The sequence below is a fragment of the Heliconius melpomene genome, chromosome 13 (assembly GCF_056956725.1).
Source record: "Heliconius melpomene rosina isolate 202511_hmr_F chromosome 13, ASM5695672v1, whole genome shotgun sequence".
NCBI classification, from domain to species: domain Eukaryota; kingdom Metazoa; phylum Arthropoda; class Insecta; order Lepidoptera; family Nymphalidae; genus Heliconius; species Heliconius melpomene.
Window position 1 is genome coordinate 14,999,253 of NC_140401.1, and position 17,655 is coordinate 15,016,907.

General features: G+C 31.7%; 1 protein-coding gene across 5 annotated transcripts in view; it reads right to left on the reverse strand.

The window, feature by feature from the left end:
* Positions 1-17,655, reverse strand: part of Sox102F (transcription factor Sox102F) — a 235,113-nt gene that overhangs the window by 84,869 nt on the left and 132,589 nt on the right. The window contains exon 1 of one of the 5 annotated variants that reach the window (XM_085195737.1): positions 16,825-17,138. The exons of the other annotated variants lie outside the window; for them this stretch is intronic. The gene's annotated coding sequence lies outside the window, so the exon portion shown is untranslated. Of the gene's footprint in view, positions 1-16,824; positions 17,139-17,655 lie in introns of those variants that run through there. 5 annotated transcript variants of the gene reach the window in all.

Here is a 17,655-nt window from a genome sequence, read left to right on the forward strand (position 1 = left end):
ATTGCAACCGTCACGTCAGCACAATAGATATTGTTGTGAAAGCTTATTTGTTAGATTTTTTAGTTGGAAATGTACATCGTCATTGTATTTAGTTGGTGCGTTGCGTGTTAAAGTGACTAACAATAAAGTAATAATGCATGTCAAATATATATGTATAAATTGCAAGACGCTACCTAAATATTTGATAATAATATGGCCAATAAACATGACGTGGATGGTTTTTGGATGGATCTGTTAATACTAATTAGTTTTTTATATTTAATTTAAGTAGAATGAGCTTGTTTTTAGCTTCTAGTGTTTTAGTTACATCGTTTTATATCGTCCGTGATTTAACTGTATCAAGTGTAAGCGAAGCGAAGCGAACATATTTTTTTATTAAATAATTAAAATAAATAACTAAAGTCATCATGGCGCAGAGCGACAGCCTTTAGTCTGTAAAAACCATGATTTCATTCGCATTCGGGAGTGATTGCATTAATTATTTTTTTCTACCGATCTGGCAATCTACACCCAATATTTTGAATTCGGGCGGAATGAGGGGGACGAAGTATAGTAGTACCAGGTTCCCTCTGCCTACCCTGCTGTGCCAGATAAAACTTAATAAACTCTCGTAATATTTCACAGTCAAAATCAAATCGAGGAACATGTTGTAAGTCGTCTCTGAGCTATATCAAAATCGAAACTATAAAAGTTTCATTATAATCTGTAGATAGCAGAACAGTCGTGTGATTGACTGCGCAATAAGTGCACAAGTCCGACTACAGCACTTAAGATAACTATAGAAGCATGCGTTTTCTATGAGAAATACTCGAAGAATCACCTTTGCCTTTTTACTGGCTAAATTTAAATATTATAGGTACTTACAAGATAAAACTATTATATTCTTTTTTTAGGGAGGTACTTTTCCCTGATTTTGATTATAGATATCAAAAGGTACGTATAATTATTAATTATCAATTAAAATATATATGTTAGTACGGGTTTGAATCTCACTTGCATGCGGCGTTGAATTACGCCGCCAAACCAGATTTTACTTAGATTTCACTGGCCATATGGTAAAATGGATGCGTTATTTGAAGATAAATAAAGCATCCTCCTCCAAAGATAATAAATAACATTTTATCACTAGTTTTCACTAGAATTTCGTAATTCTTAGTATTTATTTTAGGCATTCCGTACTCAATCACCATATATTCTATTATTGATAACATTAAAAACTCTGCAACGATTTACAAGAGTGAAGGCCCCATTATGTTCTAAATCTGTACACAATCCAGTCATAAAATATTGCTCCAACAATAAAACAGAAGTGGATCTCGCCTCAGTAGTCAGTAGCAAAAGTACCCACGTACCTATATTCTCAGCCGGGAAGTTTTTAACTAACTACAATAATTTCTCAATTGGAAAACGTTTTGATGGGAATTTAAAATTTTAAGTGCACGTTTAAACTTAAAGTTAATAAAGGAAACTATTCAATAAATAATTTGGTAGGTTCATATGCAATATGTAAATTAGATTAATTTTATAAGTAGGTAGATAGTTTAGTTATATTTAATAGTATCATATTTATTATTACTTTTTGCACCTTTTCGCTATCTTTTATGTAATAAGTCCTTTCAAATGGTTGCCTGTAAGAAATCGCTTTTAGTGATAAGGCCGCTATTGCACTTTTTATTGTCTTTTTGCAATTATTATTACTCTACTGATTCTTTGTTTTTTTTAGTGCAGTAAAGTATTATTATTATATGTTTTTATTTTAATTTCTCAGCTTTTAGCTAGTAAAGAATTATAATTACGGGTATGCGCCAAGTAATTACAGAGTGCAGTGAAAACTAAATGTTTTGTGTGTTAATGTTATTATTATTAAATAATAGTTATAGCTATGAGCTAGTAGTGATATAAAAGATTAAAAAAATCGACATTTTCCATGACAAATCTAAAAGAAAGACAAAAAACACAGTCGAAATGATAATCTCTCTTTTTTAAAGACAGTTAATAATCTCTAGGCAACACAAAGCATTGTCTCATTATATATATTTTTTAATGAATTATTATCCACGTCTAAGATCTTTTCTCGCAAGACACCGCCAACATTTATCATTTACTCGCATTATTATTCTAAGATTTATAAAGCCCGTAACAAAAGTGATTTTGAAAATATTTCATGGATTAATCTTATTGAAAAATAGATTTTACAGTTGAATCTTTTACTACTTGATACCTAAAGCTAAACATTTTGTTTGGTTAACAGCGTTAATCTCAGAAACTATTTATTCGATTTTTTTCAATTCTTATTGGACAGTTCATTTATCGAGCTATATTACATTACTTTAATAGTTTCGATGTCCATTGTATCTGAGGTCACCTCTGGCTTTTGGAATGAGGTATGTGTCATACGGGTACAACTCCAAATGATAATGGGGTCGAAGCCGCAAGGAAATACAGTATAATGTAAACAACGAGTAAACAAAACCTGTTTTTATTTAGGTTTAATAATATTTATTCATAATATAGGTATCTATATAAGTTTTAGTAAACTTAATTTTGTTTGCAAATTAAATTATAATATTGTGCACAAAATTTATGTTTATTTATACAAATAGTAAGAATATTTTAATAAAAATAAAATAATTTTTATTAGAATCGATCGTATATCAGAATTCAGATATGCCTTAAGAACATGATAGTGCCCATTTAAATATCAGTCTAGGTGTAAATACTGTTCAAAGGTTGTTTAATAAAGATCAACTTTGGTGAAAAATCTCAAATACTACGAATATATCAAAATATCGCATATTATAAGTATATGATGACAAAAAATTAATACTCAATAGATATTGACTTTTCCAATCCGTATGTAGATAATGCATTACATTATTAAACGTTATTGACCGAGGCTAATTGGACAGTGCTATAACACTACACACTAACAATCGTAGAAGCAGTAACACTAAAATCTCGCGCTTAACGCTCAATCATGAGAATGAGAGTTATAATATTCGCGTCTAAACCAAAATAAACTAAAAGCCGAACGGAAACGGCCGATATATTATTAGACACGACAATTCTATTATTTTTATTCGTAACACATCTCGGAGATTTGCCCATAAATTTGATGCATATCCTACGCTATGGACACGTTGATTCCTAGAAGAAGGAATATTTCACACCTAATTAAGAAAGAATGTTTTATCCGTGACCAATTAAATTAGCAGTTGTCGTTTGGGCTCGTAAAAATATTAGCTATATATCTAATATGACAAATTGATTGTAATTTAATATTAATTCTTATATGGTTTCTACATTTATTTATTGTTAGAAATAACTAAATAATTAATGGTAATAAGACTGAAAATGATGTTAAAGGAAATACTCATTTAGCGTTTGAAACGATCGTCACGATCCCTTCAAGCATTGTCTGTAATGTCATTTATTAGCAGAGTTAACACGTGTTCGGGTTTATATCTCAGCAGTCAGCGGCGGGGCGATGTCGCCATTATTACCGAGAACATCTCTCACCCGAGCCGCAACGCATTATTTATCAAAAACACCATTCTGTTCATTGTTTCATAATAAAACATTAATTTTGTCAGCGGCCTCTATGGCTGGACGCGATACTCCAATATTAGAACTTCCGTTGACATTACAACAAGACAACGACGCCATCCGATAAATCTAATTCTTTATCTCCGACCGCGGCCACGCAGACAACCTAAGAATTCAAAGAGAAAATAAATTGACATTCGCAAATGACATCCTCACAATCTGCTGTTATTTCAGCGAACGTTTCCAACACATGCAAAATCTTGTACAATCCTCTGTAAAAACAAAGATCCATTTGCGAGGAAGCGCACAAAAAAATGAAAACCACGTGCAACGAATGCAAGCAAAAAGGTCAACAATATGCCTAATCTGAAATCCATGTCAAAGGCTAAAGGTTACACAAGATTGGACAAAAAATCATCTCAAAACGAGATGTGTTCCTGTGAAATCGTCCGTAATTCCCGATACTGGCTTTCGAAAGTGCATTTTAATGATCTACATTTAGAGTTTAAATTGTCGCGTCGGGCATTAGTGGATTTAAAAGCAGCATTGTTCGTACCTTAGGGAGTAGTGACAACAGATTTTTGTCTTTTTTTTTTCATTTCACATATGGCATCGCAATCCTGGACGATATGTGACACATGTGTCGGTTTTAGGTTACTTTACAATAATGACTGCCTCTTCAAAGTTTCTCATATCTCGAGTGTCCATTATATTTCATGTTTTGGTATTCTAACTTCTAAAACGGTGTCAACGCACTTTTTCTTTGATGTTTGTATGATGGAATTCGATATAACATTAAGCATTTCGAATTCGTTCGCCCAACAGGTGACATTGAAATCACTATTTACTTTTCGCTTAATTGAACAAGCAAATGTTGCTGAAATAAGTTTAATACGTAATTAAATATTTAAGCCAATGTTTTTCAATGTTAATCATGTTTATTTTTGAAATATAAAATAATAATAGTGCCAAAATATCGCGAATTATGTTATTTTAATAATTTAATACTATTAAAATATGTTGGGCTAAGATTTTCACTGCTGCAACAAAAGCAATAAATGGTGCACGCGCTGCAACTGAACAAGTAATTCTAAACCGAAAAGCTACTGAAACTTATCTGACCAATAAATTGAGCCCGACCATAAATAGAACTATAAAAATTATTTTACGATACACGAGTGAGATACATTAAGACAATGTTACGCGCACATTTCACAATGGCCACATTATGGTCTAATTGATTCGACCACAATGAGCTTTATGCGTCCAGCCGTTGCCACAAAGATATTATTGTCTATGCCCGGCATACGTCTGGCAACACTTGACCAAAGACAAAATGGCTTTGTGATGTTTGCCCGAAAGGCGCCATCCGTAATTCAATATGGAGTCTAATTAATTCAGTTTGATTTTGGAATACGTTCAGCTTAAATTTGGCTTTGGTTGCCGCCTTTGTTTTCGTAATTAAACCGAAAGAGGAAAGAATTCTAAACCAAAAAAAGAAAGTTTAATATTTATTTATTTGATTAAAACTATTATAAAATAATTTACTAACTATTAACTATTATTTAACTATATATTATATATTATTTAACTATTATAATAAAATTATTTGATTAAAACTATTATAGTATTAAAAGAAAAATTTACTTACGAAATTACTCGTAGATTGTAAAAGAAATATTTATTACCTGGAACAAAAAAATATGTGATTACTAAATCAAGTAGTTGAGATCAAAGAGAGTAATTGTATTAAACTATGTAAAACTTTTTGCTATTAAATTAAACTAAATATAGACAAAATTGGACGTGATTGGAGTAATGATGGGTGGTATGTGACAGTTGAAAGTAAACATGTTAGAAAGGCGACGTCTGTTTGTTTGTACATGGAAAAATGGCGGCGGAACCAAATGTACTGATATAGCTATAGCATTGGATTTTGATTGATTTGGTATTGTTTAATTAATTATTTTATTTAATTATTATACTTTACTTAGATTAACATATCTAATATTAATAAGACATACTTATTAGATTTACGTATACTAAACTACATTTATTTACTTAATATTTCGCCATTTTTATTAATTGTTTAACAGTATTAAAAAGAGAGGGCGGAGAGATTAAACAAAACATATTTCGGCTTTGAGAAAACAAATAGATCTAATGATAATAAAGTCCTGCATCCTGAATATGATATATTTTTAGTACAGTTCGATGTATAAAGTCGTAAAACTCTTTATTATAAATATAAAGCGATAGTTAATTTTATGGAAACGTTACAATAATAAAAGCGTTTGTTGTGGACTTCCGTAGATGAAACAGCTGATGAGGATTATTTTTTATGTTAGGTATATCATATTTGAGTTGTTCTTGTCACGTGTGAGTATATATTTTTTTTTTTATGAAAAAAGGACAAGGATGATCACCTCCGCCCACGACCCTGTGCAGCACCAGAGTAGATACAGGTGCGTTGCCGGCCTTTGAGGTGGTGGTTTATATTCTCGCGATATTGTCTAAGTTTTGTAAAAGAGTATGAGATTATATAAGGAAACATAATTCTAATTTGCTGGTTAGAAAGTTTGAAAGTGTAATAAATAAGTCGTAATCAATTCGAAAAAAACGTTTAAAAAATTATTATCAACTAATTTCTGATTTCGTTTTGTATTTTTCATGGTAGGATGTAATCTTTCTAATCCTGTTAACCAAAAATCTTTATATATGTACAATTTTGTGGAGATAATAGTATGTTATTTAATAAAATTGAAAATTTTAATAAGATTTTCCCGATTGTTATACATTTTAAGTGAAACCGACCAGATTAATCGCATATATTGGTATTGTATTGTTTTACGTATTTTATAGGTATCCAAAATGCTATTACAAAGATAATAATATTAATTCAAAAAACAGAACTTAAATTTTATTCAATGTTTTTGTCAGCAAAACTTCAATATTTTATAAACAAAAAAATACTTGTTTCTTCATTGATAATGCTAAATTATTATTATAAATTATTCGGTTTTTAAGTTCCATCGGTAGTAGTTACGCTTTTTGTGCGAATACTTTACAATGTCGTTGCGTTTTTTTGCTCTGTTTTATTACACTAAATGTGCTAAGTCATTTCGATTATTTATTTAAGTATTATTTAAATTGCACCATCTTAGGGATGTTAAAACTAATATTGTATAAGTTATTAGATACTGTTAATTAAATTAATAAAGGTATGACCATGGTATCGAATATTAGGAAAAAAATGCTTGAATTTATAACAAAAACATAGATTTTTGTCGATATTCTATATCATTCTTATTGTGAGTGGAATGAAAAATCCATTTTTTTCTCGTTCCCGTAGGTATTTCCAGAAATCTTCCTCTACACTTCTTAGCTTGCCTACATGCCAAGTTTCTAAGTCCAGTAGCTTCGTCTACGCATCGTCTGATGAGGAAGTAATTGAACCAAATATAATATACAGAAATTAACTATTGGAATCATAAATTCACAACATTATGACAAATAAGACATTTCTCTCAACCTATCCACTGTAAATTTCTCTCTACACCTGCTCCAGGTTAACTAAATGACCTTAGACTCGTTCAAATCCTTCCAATAACCAAACCTTTTCTCACACATAACAACACGCACGTGTGTTCATTGTAAAGGTGTCATAATAGGCATATCCTCTATATACAATTGTACAGGAAATTCTTTATTTCGATCCATATTCTAGTACAGTAGGCACGTAAAAGATAATAGAAGTCGTGTAACCCGATTACGCGTGATAGATTATGAATTTTTGCTGTAATTTTGATATATTTTTGTAGTATTATTAAAATTCTTTCTAGATTTTATCTATTTTAGTGCCTACGTATTGCCAAATAAATTATTAAAAACTAATTCGAATCTAATACTAATAAATGAATCTGAATATATGCAATTCAATAAAATGCTTTGCTATTTTTGCTTAACTTCAGCGATGGAAGTATATTCTGTAACATCTATCGATAATATGGGGTGTTGGGTTCTATGACTCTATCTAAGGAGTGGTAAATGGAAACGAAGTGATGCATTATTATTTTTGTCTCACAAATATATGGAAAATAGGTAAAGACGAAAAGCCATCCCACTATTGGACTTGCATCATAGTTACCTGTATCATATAACTAAAGGAATAGAATCTACAATAACTAAACACTTATATGGTACTCAACTGTGTTATTAAGTCATCAATCACTTCTACATATACCCACCTACCTATGAAAACTCCAAGTGCACAAAACAACACAACAAAGAAAAAACCAATTCCAATACAAATTCACTTTCTTCTATTCTATTTCTTTATATCGCGTCCTTAGCATTCTCTCAGCCGTACAATGATTGTCATGTAATTGCTCAATAAAACACGTGCTAAATCCAAGGGTTCGATGGCATACAATAGAGGGGTTAAAAGAACTGTAGGTACACCTACAGAACCCTCTTTGCTTGTTTGTGTTTTAGTGTTTGGTGTAGGTTAAAGCGTTTTTATACTTGGATTTCATTATGTTAAAATAAGAAAGGATCGATAATCTCAAATATAGTTTGTTATGCTACTTGTTTTTGGTCAGCTATGAAATAAACTGCTTAAAATATTATCAATTTTTATCATTGTGTCTGGTGAAACAAAAATGTCCTATTAACTTCTTTTAGAATACCTCGTAAGGTATAAAAAACGAGTAAAAATAAAGTCCTGAGTGAAACTCCACTCAACACGCTACATCTCAACAATTGAGCGGAAGACAAAGAAAATAGCCCTGCTCACCTTACTAGCGTGAAACTGTATCCCGCATATATGCGTGCAATGTATGTATGGATTCACGCATTAAAAAAATACCTAGACAATATAAAAAAAGCTTCACTTATAACTTGCACCATCAACGTCTACCTCTGATTGTCTCAAGAAAGAAACGGAAGGCCGTTGTCTCCAACATCACAAATAAAGGATTCAAATTGGAGGGCTCGCCATTGTTAGGCCAATGGAACTTATTTAGTATGAAAATCGGTGTGAACTTTTAAAGGGGTGTGAAATCGAATTACGAAGCAAATGCGCACCATCACAATAATTGGCCAATCAGCCCTCATTCTGTACAAATTGGGTTTGGAAGTTTTGGAAGAATTTTAATGTTACAATTCTTTATTTAGGTTGTTTTTTTCGGGGTTGTAAGTACGGGTACGAGTACAGCAGTATGGGTTTAGTTTAATAATAACTCACTCCGTTCTACACTTTCCAGAATATGATAACAGTAAAGAAGTTTAAAAGTCATTACGTAACTAAGACTTTATTTAACCAAACCCAGGAGCGGTCACACTATGAACTGACCCAGTGGAACATTGGATAATTATAAAAGCTATTATTGTGGGTTCCATTCCCACTCGAGGGAATTATTTTCATATCTTTGTTCCACTTAACATTCAATGACTCTGGCTACCCTGCTATAAAAAAGCTTAAAGAAGATAAAATTTCTTCTTTTAGTGATCCTACACTACATTCTCAAAAAATACGATAATGTTATTCAGAAACATAAGGCATATCGCCTTGCCTGGCACAATATTGAGAACGAACAAAGATGATAGACGTGTTGGGAATTAAAAAAATGAGGGCAAAACGTTAGGGTGGTGACAACGCTGCCAGAATGCGTGAATTACTTGTCACAATGCTAACGCGTTACGTGATCGACCTATTTAATTTGATCGTGTAGAAAGTCAATCTTTCTTGCAAATTGAGACGTTCGTTTTACTTAATAATCATTTTCTATTTAAAAATTTCACCTTTCTATTGAAAATGTCATTTCAATAGATTGTTATTATTATTTAGTAGTTTAGCTTGCACCCTAGCCACGCTGGGGTATCCAGAACATAGTAGGGTACTCAGAAGGAGCCTGGTGAAATAATAATTTTAGAGACATTGTCTTTTCAATGGATGGATGGATGGAACGGAACTTAACGATGCGCTATGTTACCAAATAATTAATTTATCCGATTAGGAACAGACTTCACAACCGTCACGTGTACAGTCAGTCGCCTTAAATTGTTTTTTTTAGGATTGTGTCAAATATTTTGGTAAAATTATCTAGGTAAGTTCCGTACAGTAAGTTATAATTAAATCGAAATTTCATCACTTTTCTTTAAATCTCAACTTCAAATATAATTGAATCTTCATACATTAAACATTTAAGATATTATTTCCCAACACAACTACTGCCTATCCTCAAACGCGAATATCAGGTAGTCAACTAATAAAATCGTCATAATAACTAAGTTTATAGGTTTGCATTTCAATAAATAAACTCGAATCAAACGTATCGATGGTCGTAGTAACGTATACAAAATTTGCGCATGGCCGTGCCATCATCATAAACCTATATTGAGTAAGGACGATATACTAAGTTGAAAGCTTAGCTATAGTCTATACTAATTTAGCTATCTATACATATTTTTAGGAGACGAGTCTATTTCTTTTGTTTTACGTTTTAGAAAATGGTTTCAATTTTTTTTACCCATGTTGAAAAAAAATCAGGGGATGCGTATGAAATATTTTCCAAGAATAGACCAAATCTGTACCAACAAGCCTAATAGCCGAGCTACAATATACCTTAAATTTAATTTCGCCCAAGATATTTTTTATTAACACTAATAACTACTAGCTTCACATATCCTCCATACAGACTGGATAGCCAGAGGGAATATAGTGTTAAGATACTCCATTTATTCTCTCCCCACTTTTCATCCAATTTTCAAGACACGCCTTATCTTAAATCCTAGTGTTAACAAATTAGTCTTGATTTAACTGAAATCTAAAAAAAATTGTAAGTAACTCTGCAAAATATTTTTAAATATGTAGCTACAAATATTTTTAAAGCACTTCAATAGTAACATAAACAATTTAGAAACTTCAAAACATCTAATATTTATAAGTGGTCACATAAACCTAAGGTAAGGTAGTAACCAGTTCATAAGAAACTATCATAAATTTTCAAACGCCATAACCGACCACAATGTTTGATTAAAACTTTAAAAACTTTAAAGCTTCGCCACATCCTATCGATTTTATAGAACTATATAAAATATATAACTTTGGTTATAAAAAAAACCACATCTTCATGTTTCATGTTTTAGCGCTTCGACTACCTGTTTAGTATGTCGGTTAAATAGTTTAAAATATTTTTTTCTTAATATCCACTGCATCCGGTCAGTGCAAGTCATATAATGATTGAATTTACGACTGTTTTCATTGCGTTTGTTTAATATAAATATGTTGGACGGTTTCCTGTTGCTAGTACCATATCGTTCTGTACCGCATCTTGGTACTGTGTTTATTTGCATGGTAGTTGGGATATGAACCTGTGACTATCATTTTTGAATAGTTCAGACTTCAGGCTCTTCTGCGCTTTATGACAAAATCTATTATTGGGAACATTTAGCAAAAAATTTTGAAAGTTTTCTCTGTTTGTGTGTAAATTGGTGTACGCTTATCTTAGAAAAGGCTTAAAATGAAATTTTCGAGCGCATCATTAGTAATTTAAATATAATCATTCGTTCAAGTGGGAATCGAACTGACAACCTCGTGTACAGTCAGATCCTGCATTGTCCTTTTTAAGTTCCACCGTGCCATATTACGTCATTTTTGTTTACACGTAGGTACATATGTATATAATAACATTCTTTTTAAATGATACTTAAGAAAATTTACAATCTCATTAAGCAGGCCTAACACAAAATTTAATTTAAACTAAGTAAGTAGGTACGAGATAATAAAATAAATAACGATATCTTTATTGTTTTTACCTCTTTTGTAATACAATATCGCTTTAGACGAAATTAAAACGAAATTTAAAGGTTAATAAAAGTTAAGTATTGGGTACCATAGGGTCCGGGCAACGGTAGCCGTTATAAAATATCATTTTTTATTGTTTATTATTAAATATACGATTGTATGTAGTTACGAAAGTTTAAATATGGGTTCGTTATTTTTATAATTTAGCGGCGTATGTAAGCAAAGGGAACGTAAAGTCATGACACTCCACTTTCCGTCTGTTTAAGAGATTTTGTTCAAACATTGCAGATTCCGAAATGGGATGAATTTTGAAACCTATAAAAAAGGGTTCAAACCCACAATTATTACGATTATTTACAATTTCCGCGCTTTTTACAATTATCGCTCTACGATTACGTATGCATATTAAAATTTTACTTATATACCAAATAACCGATTGAAGAATAAATTTCATTCACAATTTGGAGGAATCCATAATAAAATTTAAACAATTATATTTTTATTTATCACCTTCACGCTGTATCCCCCGCACACAGCAGGGTAGGCAGAGGGAACCTAGTGTTAAGACACTCCGTTCCCCATTTTCTGACGAATTCTGGAGGCATTGCGTGTTGAGTGGCAGAACTCAGCGCCGCGCACCAGAGCGAAGAAATGAAAATATAAATGTAAATAAATATTTCATTTCCTCGAGTGGAATCGAACCCACAACCATCACGTTACACTTACACCCTTGTTCCGCTGCGCCACGACGGCTCATACTTTACTTCATACCTACATACCTTACTTATATTTTGTTTAGCTATAGAAAAACTGTATACCTTAGGTAGATCTATATATCCTAAATATCAAACGAAAATCCCAAAAACTCTTGTAATTCCCAAATAAATTCTACATTTAACAAACAACATTTTTAATATGTTAATAAGTAATTTATTTGATATATCAAAAACATTTTTAAGTGTTAATAACCGAATGATTATTATGTAAATCTAACGACGCAACTATGCACCGTGTCCGTCCGTACAGGCCATTTAAACAAATTTGTCAGACTGGACAAGTAGATACGTGGTTTTATGGAGACATAAAATTTAAAAAAAATTACTAGTGATTTTTATTTAAATAATAGTTTAAGTTATCTATTAGCTTGCTTTTAAGAACAAGGGTATAATTTGTTTTTTTTATTGATAAAACTGTAGCCATGTAGTTTACGTAAGTATGTAGGTATTGTGGTTCTCACGTTACATTTCCCTAAATATGAGAAGATGGATCTTCCATTAGTATCTAATACCGCGTTAAAAACAACAAATAAAAACAAATAATGACGGAAAGTGAGGAACTGAGTGTCTCAAAACTAAATTCACTCTGCTTACTCTGCTCGGCGGGAAAAAGAGTTATAACTGCATTGCAATTTTGTAAAATAACATGGTTGAATCAGATAATTGCATAACAATTAAAAAATGCGACGTTCAGTTCCGCCTCTCAACACGCACGCCTCCAGAATTAGCAGAAAGTGAGGAACGGAAGGGTCTTAATGGGAACGCAGTGTCAGCATTAGGTTCTGCTTACTGCTACACTATACAGCATGAAGCCAAAAAAACATTAAAAACGTATAACAATATTAACTATTAATCATATTATTCCGAAATATAATTATTGAAACTGATAATAAATCAATATAATTTACCTATGTAGGTGTCTCAATAGAATAAAATAACCTATAGATTTTACGCAATGACTAAGTTTCAAGTAAATCATTCAAGTAACTTTAATTACTTAAGCAAACCTAATTGAGGTATTTTGATATAGTTTTAAATCAGGAATTGCATCGTCACAGAAATTCGTGAATGGGTCAAGAATCATTTCTTAGGTAGATAGGTACCTCTACGTCCTATTACCTTCGAGTCTCTTCCTTAATTTAGATTTTGGATTTCATTAACAATACATACATGTATTGGATTTCAGTAACACACGTATTTAAATCTTATTAGGTAAGTATATTCGTATTCATACCACAATATTTTTTTTTTACTTTACGCCTAGTGTTAAAAGATCCAGGTTGCCATTTTCTGCTCAGTTTTTGAGACAATGCATGTTGAGTACGGGAACTCAATGGCACGCATTGTCTTATAATCAGATTAAAAAAAGAAAGTTATTTATCCCCCCAAGTGAGAAATGAACACATAGCCGTCGTATTAACATTAAGACCTTGGGCTGCTACACCACGAAGGTCTCGATAGGTATCTAAATAGATATCTATCACATATATGGTATATCGATACTTAACGTCTTTGCAATATGTTTAATTTGTCGTATATTGACAGTTACTCTTCATTACGATTGAAACCTGCCAAAATGAAACAGCACTAAGAATTAATATTATAGATACAATAATATAGTAAAATGTTCTGAATACAGAAAATCTTATTTCCATAGCTTCCCGCTTTATCCCGTATTGCAGGGTAAGTAAGGGGAACCTAGTGTGAGGACAATCCGTTCCCCATTTTTCCCTCATATTTGTGTTACTTAATAAACTATTTTTCTATTAATAATGGCAGGATCAAAAACTATGAGAAGAAACAATAGTGACACTGAAATATATATAGATAAATACACAAACTAACAACTCTAAAACACATACCTAATCTACGATGTAACACTTTTCAGTATTTAGTTTAGTAGTTATTTAATATATTTGAAAATTATTCATATATTATCATATTATTTTATAATATTATTAGCTTAAATAATAAGCAAAATCTAAAAGAATCTCGATATCCATACAAAATATACAAACTAAGGCTATTTAATCCCACATTATAATTCATTATCGAAAATGGTAAAGCAAAAAACCTATTCGTTAAAAAAGTGTCTTGAAAATGGTAACTTACTAAAGATTACTTTAGTAATTTATTATCAACTTATTATATACTAGCGACCCCCTTGCGGCTTCGCCCGCTTTTACTACTGGATTATTCATATAATGTATGTTTGCAAAGCACTTAAGATAATGTGAAAATTAATTAAACTCTAATGCAACCCGCATTTTCGTAGTTTCAATAAGGATTTTCCAATTGTTTTACTCGGTAAGGATTTTTTAGTAGGTATCGTAATTTTAAATCTGTGCTACTAATCTTTTCAAGTACTTATTAAAATATATTTAAATGACTATTTTTAGATAGTTAAATGACTATTTTTAAACGGAAGAAATTATAAACAAAAGCCTACCTACTTATAACTACTACAAAAAATATGAAACCAAATATATCGCGCTGAAATAATACATTCAACTCCAATTATTCAATACGTGCAAACGCATCTAAATCTTCGTTGCTATGCCTCTATAGCGGGCGGTTTTTTTTTCGAGCTTGTGGTTAATGCTGAAGAGGGTATTCTGTCCCTGATGAAAAGCAAGCACTACGTGGCTGCCTGTGAGGAAAATTAAATAGAATGCATTGGCCGGGAATCGAACCCAGGCCGCCCGCGTGGCAGGCGAGCATTCTACCACTGAACCACCGATAACTGCTCATGACGCGCTTGTATAAGCAAAACGTCGCGGGGCGCGTTTCGCAGCAAGGATGTTTTGATATTGTAACAACTTCTAAAGTACTTATTAAAATGAAAAAACAGTAAAAGACAGTTTTGATCTACATTAAATGGCCAACGTAACTAATATACTTATTTATATGCTGAGAGTAAGGAATAAGTGAAACATAGCTAATGTGTCAACGGCGTGATGTGTCAACAATTAAATGCGTTTTTCTCTAAAACTATTCGCAATTTCGAAATAGTGTAAATAGCAAATTTTATCTTCGTTTAACGTAGAAAATTAATAAAGTATTTTAAAGGATAAGGATTAATACCATTATGGAAAAATATCCCTCACAATAAAAAATATATTGAAATTACTACTTTTAGACAGAAATATGATCACTACACGTTATCCTTAAAAGATAAAAATATGCTCTCGCGGACTTTTTTGTAGATCTTATTAAGAGGAACAATACTCCAGTACATTATTTTCATGTAGTACTTACCATTAATGCAGCGCATGCGCGAAAGTGTCTCAACGGGTAGGACTTTAGACACATTTATCGTATTTATGTTAATTTACATAAGAATGTACATATAATAAACTATATATAAACCTTCCCTGAGAAATACTCGACCTAATGGTGAAAACCGCATAAAAATCCGTTGGGTGGTTTAGAAGAAGAAGAGTTAGAAAGTTCAGACAGACACGAAAAGCGACTTTGTTTTATAAGATATAGGATTTATATGAGACAGGTGGTTATTAACGACGATACTTTTTAACCAATGGTTGCTAAAAAAATATATTTTCCATACAAAACAACTGTACGGTTGCGAATAAAAAGAAAGTATAGGTATCTATCTATCTATATGTAATATGATAAACGGTTAATTCCGTTAAGTCAATATTCTATCTATGTTTTATTATACGTTCATCATCAAGAACAGATATTAATTGGAATATGCTCGTAAATAACCTTTTTTTATATATGTGTATATTTTTTCGTATTACTATTACCTATAGATTTTAAAATAGGTTTAAAGATATTTATTTCTCAAAAAAGACTTTACAGTCACTTACATGAGATTTGTGTAATTAATGTTTACAAATTTAAAAAGTCAGTCTTAATACTTGCAAAATATTCTTCATTCTTGCTTCTTCTTACTTCATTTAACTTAGTACAATAAGGTAGAAATTTATATAATATTAATTACTAGAGGGTAGAAATGTTCTTTTAGTATAAAGTTGTAGTTACAATGAGTGATTTTATAATATTTTTATAGTAACATTTTATGTTTGTATTTAAGATAGTTTATGAAAATATATTAAGATAATTTAGATTTAATAAGTATTTAAAGTATAAAGAGTTAATACCAGCAAGCCATTATGATAGAAATTATATATAACAAATTTTATAAATATTCCGAATAATTTGTATGAATATGTTTACATAATTTAGATTTAAATACATTATGCGAGCTAGCATTTCTTATGTCGTGGGGTAATTTGTTATATAGTAGTAAAATATAAAGTAGGTACCTATTTTAGTAAACACGAATGAATGAATGTGTTTTTAAAATAAACTTTGGTAAAAAATATGCACGTATAATAATATTTATTGTTCAAATAAATTATTAATTAATAAAAAAAGTATTTTCTAAGCATTGTCTTGTTGATATAAGTACTAAAAGACCATCCGATATTTAGTTGCGTATTGTTTTATATTGATGGTAGTTATATATTTTTTTCAGTACATTTAAAACAACATATGATTTATATACGATAAGTGATTAAAATAAAAATATTATAAGAATTTGTATAACATGTTACATGCACTTTATTTAAATGTTAAACAAATTTACAACAAAAGTAAACTATGACAGTAATGATAACAGAAACATATAAAGATTTTTTATAATAATGACTAAAAAATAAGGCTTACCTTTAAATGCGTTACCATTGTTTCTCTCGCCTTTGGAGACATCAGAGAAAACAACAAGCGGAACAAAAATAATTAAAAAAATATATACGAAAATAAAAACGTAACGTAAAAAAATCAAACACCTACAAGTGTTCTATCACAAATCTTTGGCATTGTTTCACCATATGCTTATACAGTCACAGTGGCACACACACAAAACAAAAAAAATGAAAAGTCCAACACAAAAATGGTTATAAATCGTAAGATGCGCGTAATATACAGTCGATAGCGGCGTAAACACGTCTATCCGTCGCGCGCTTCGCACACACAATGCTGCCAGATCGAAGCGCGTCGACAATCGCTACAATGACCGCCCCCCGCCCCGCACCGCCCCCCACGCCCCGCGAGACAAGGACGCACCGACCTAATGTCACTGCCCTACAAACAATACCGTCCTTACAATGATTTACCACCAAAATTATAATCGAACTGCCACCACCGTTCACATAGAAACTATCTACACATAACTACCGAGCCATGAGAGATGATAGCTGAACATCTTCTATTTAGAAGTGCGTTTAAAATCAATTGTCTATGCGGAATAACAGCGCGGTATCTATACAAAAGGTGTTTGCGTCTCGCTCGTGCGGATGGTATTGTGTGCGTGGTGTGTGCTCCGTCCCGCTCTACGGGCGTGTGTGGTAGCGCGCCGTCTCGCTCCAGGCCCCGCCCACCTCGTGCCGCGAGTGCAGTGCGAGAGGCGAGCATTGTGGAGTCGGCACACTACGAGGGCCCAGGTGGGAGTGCTTGCGAGGGCGTTTAAAAAGTCGATACAATCGCTCTTACATTTGT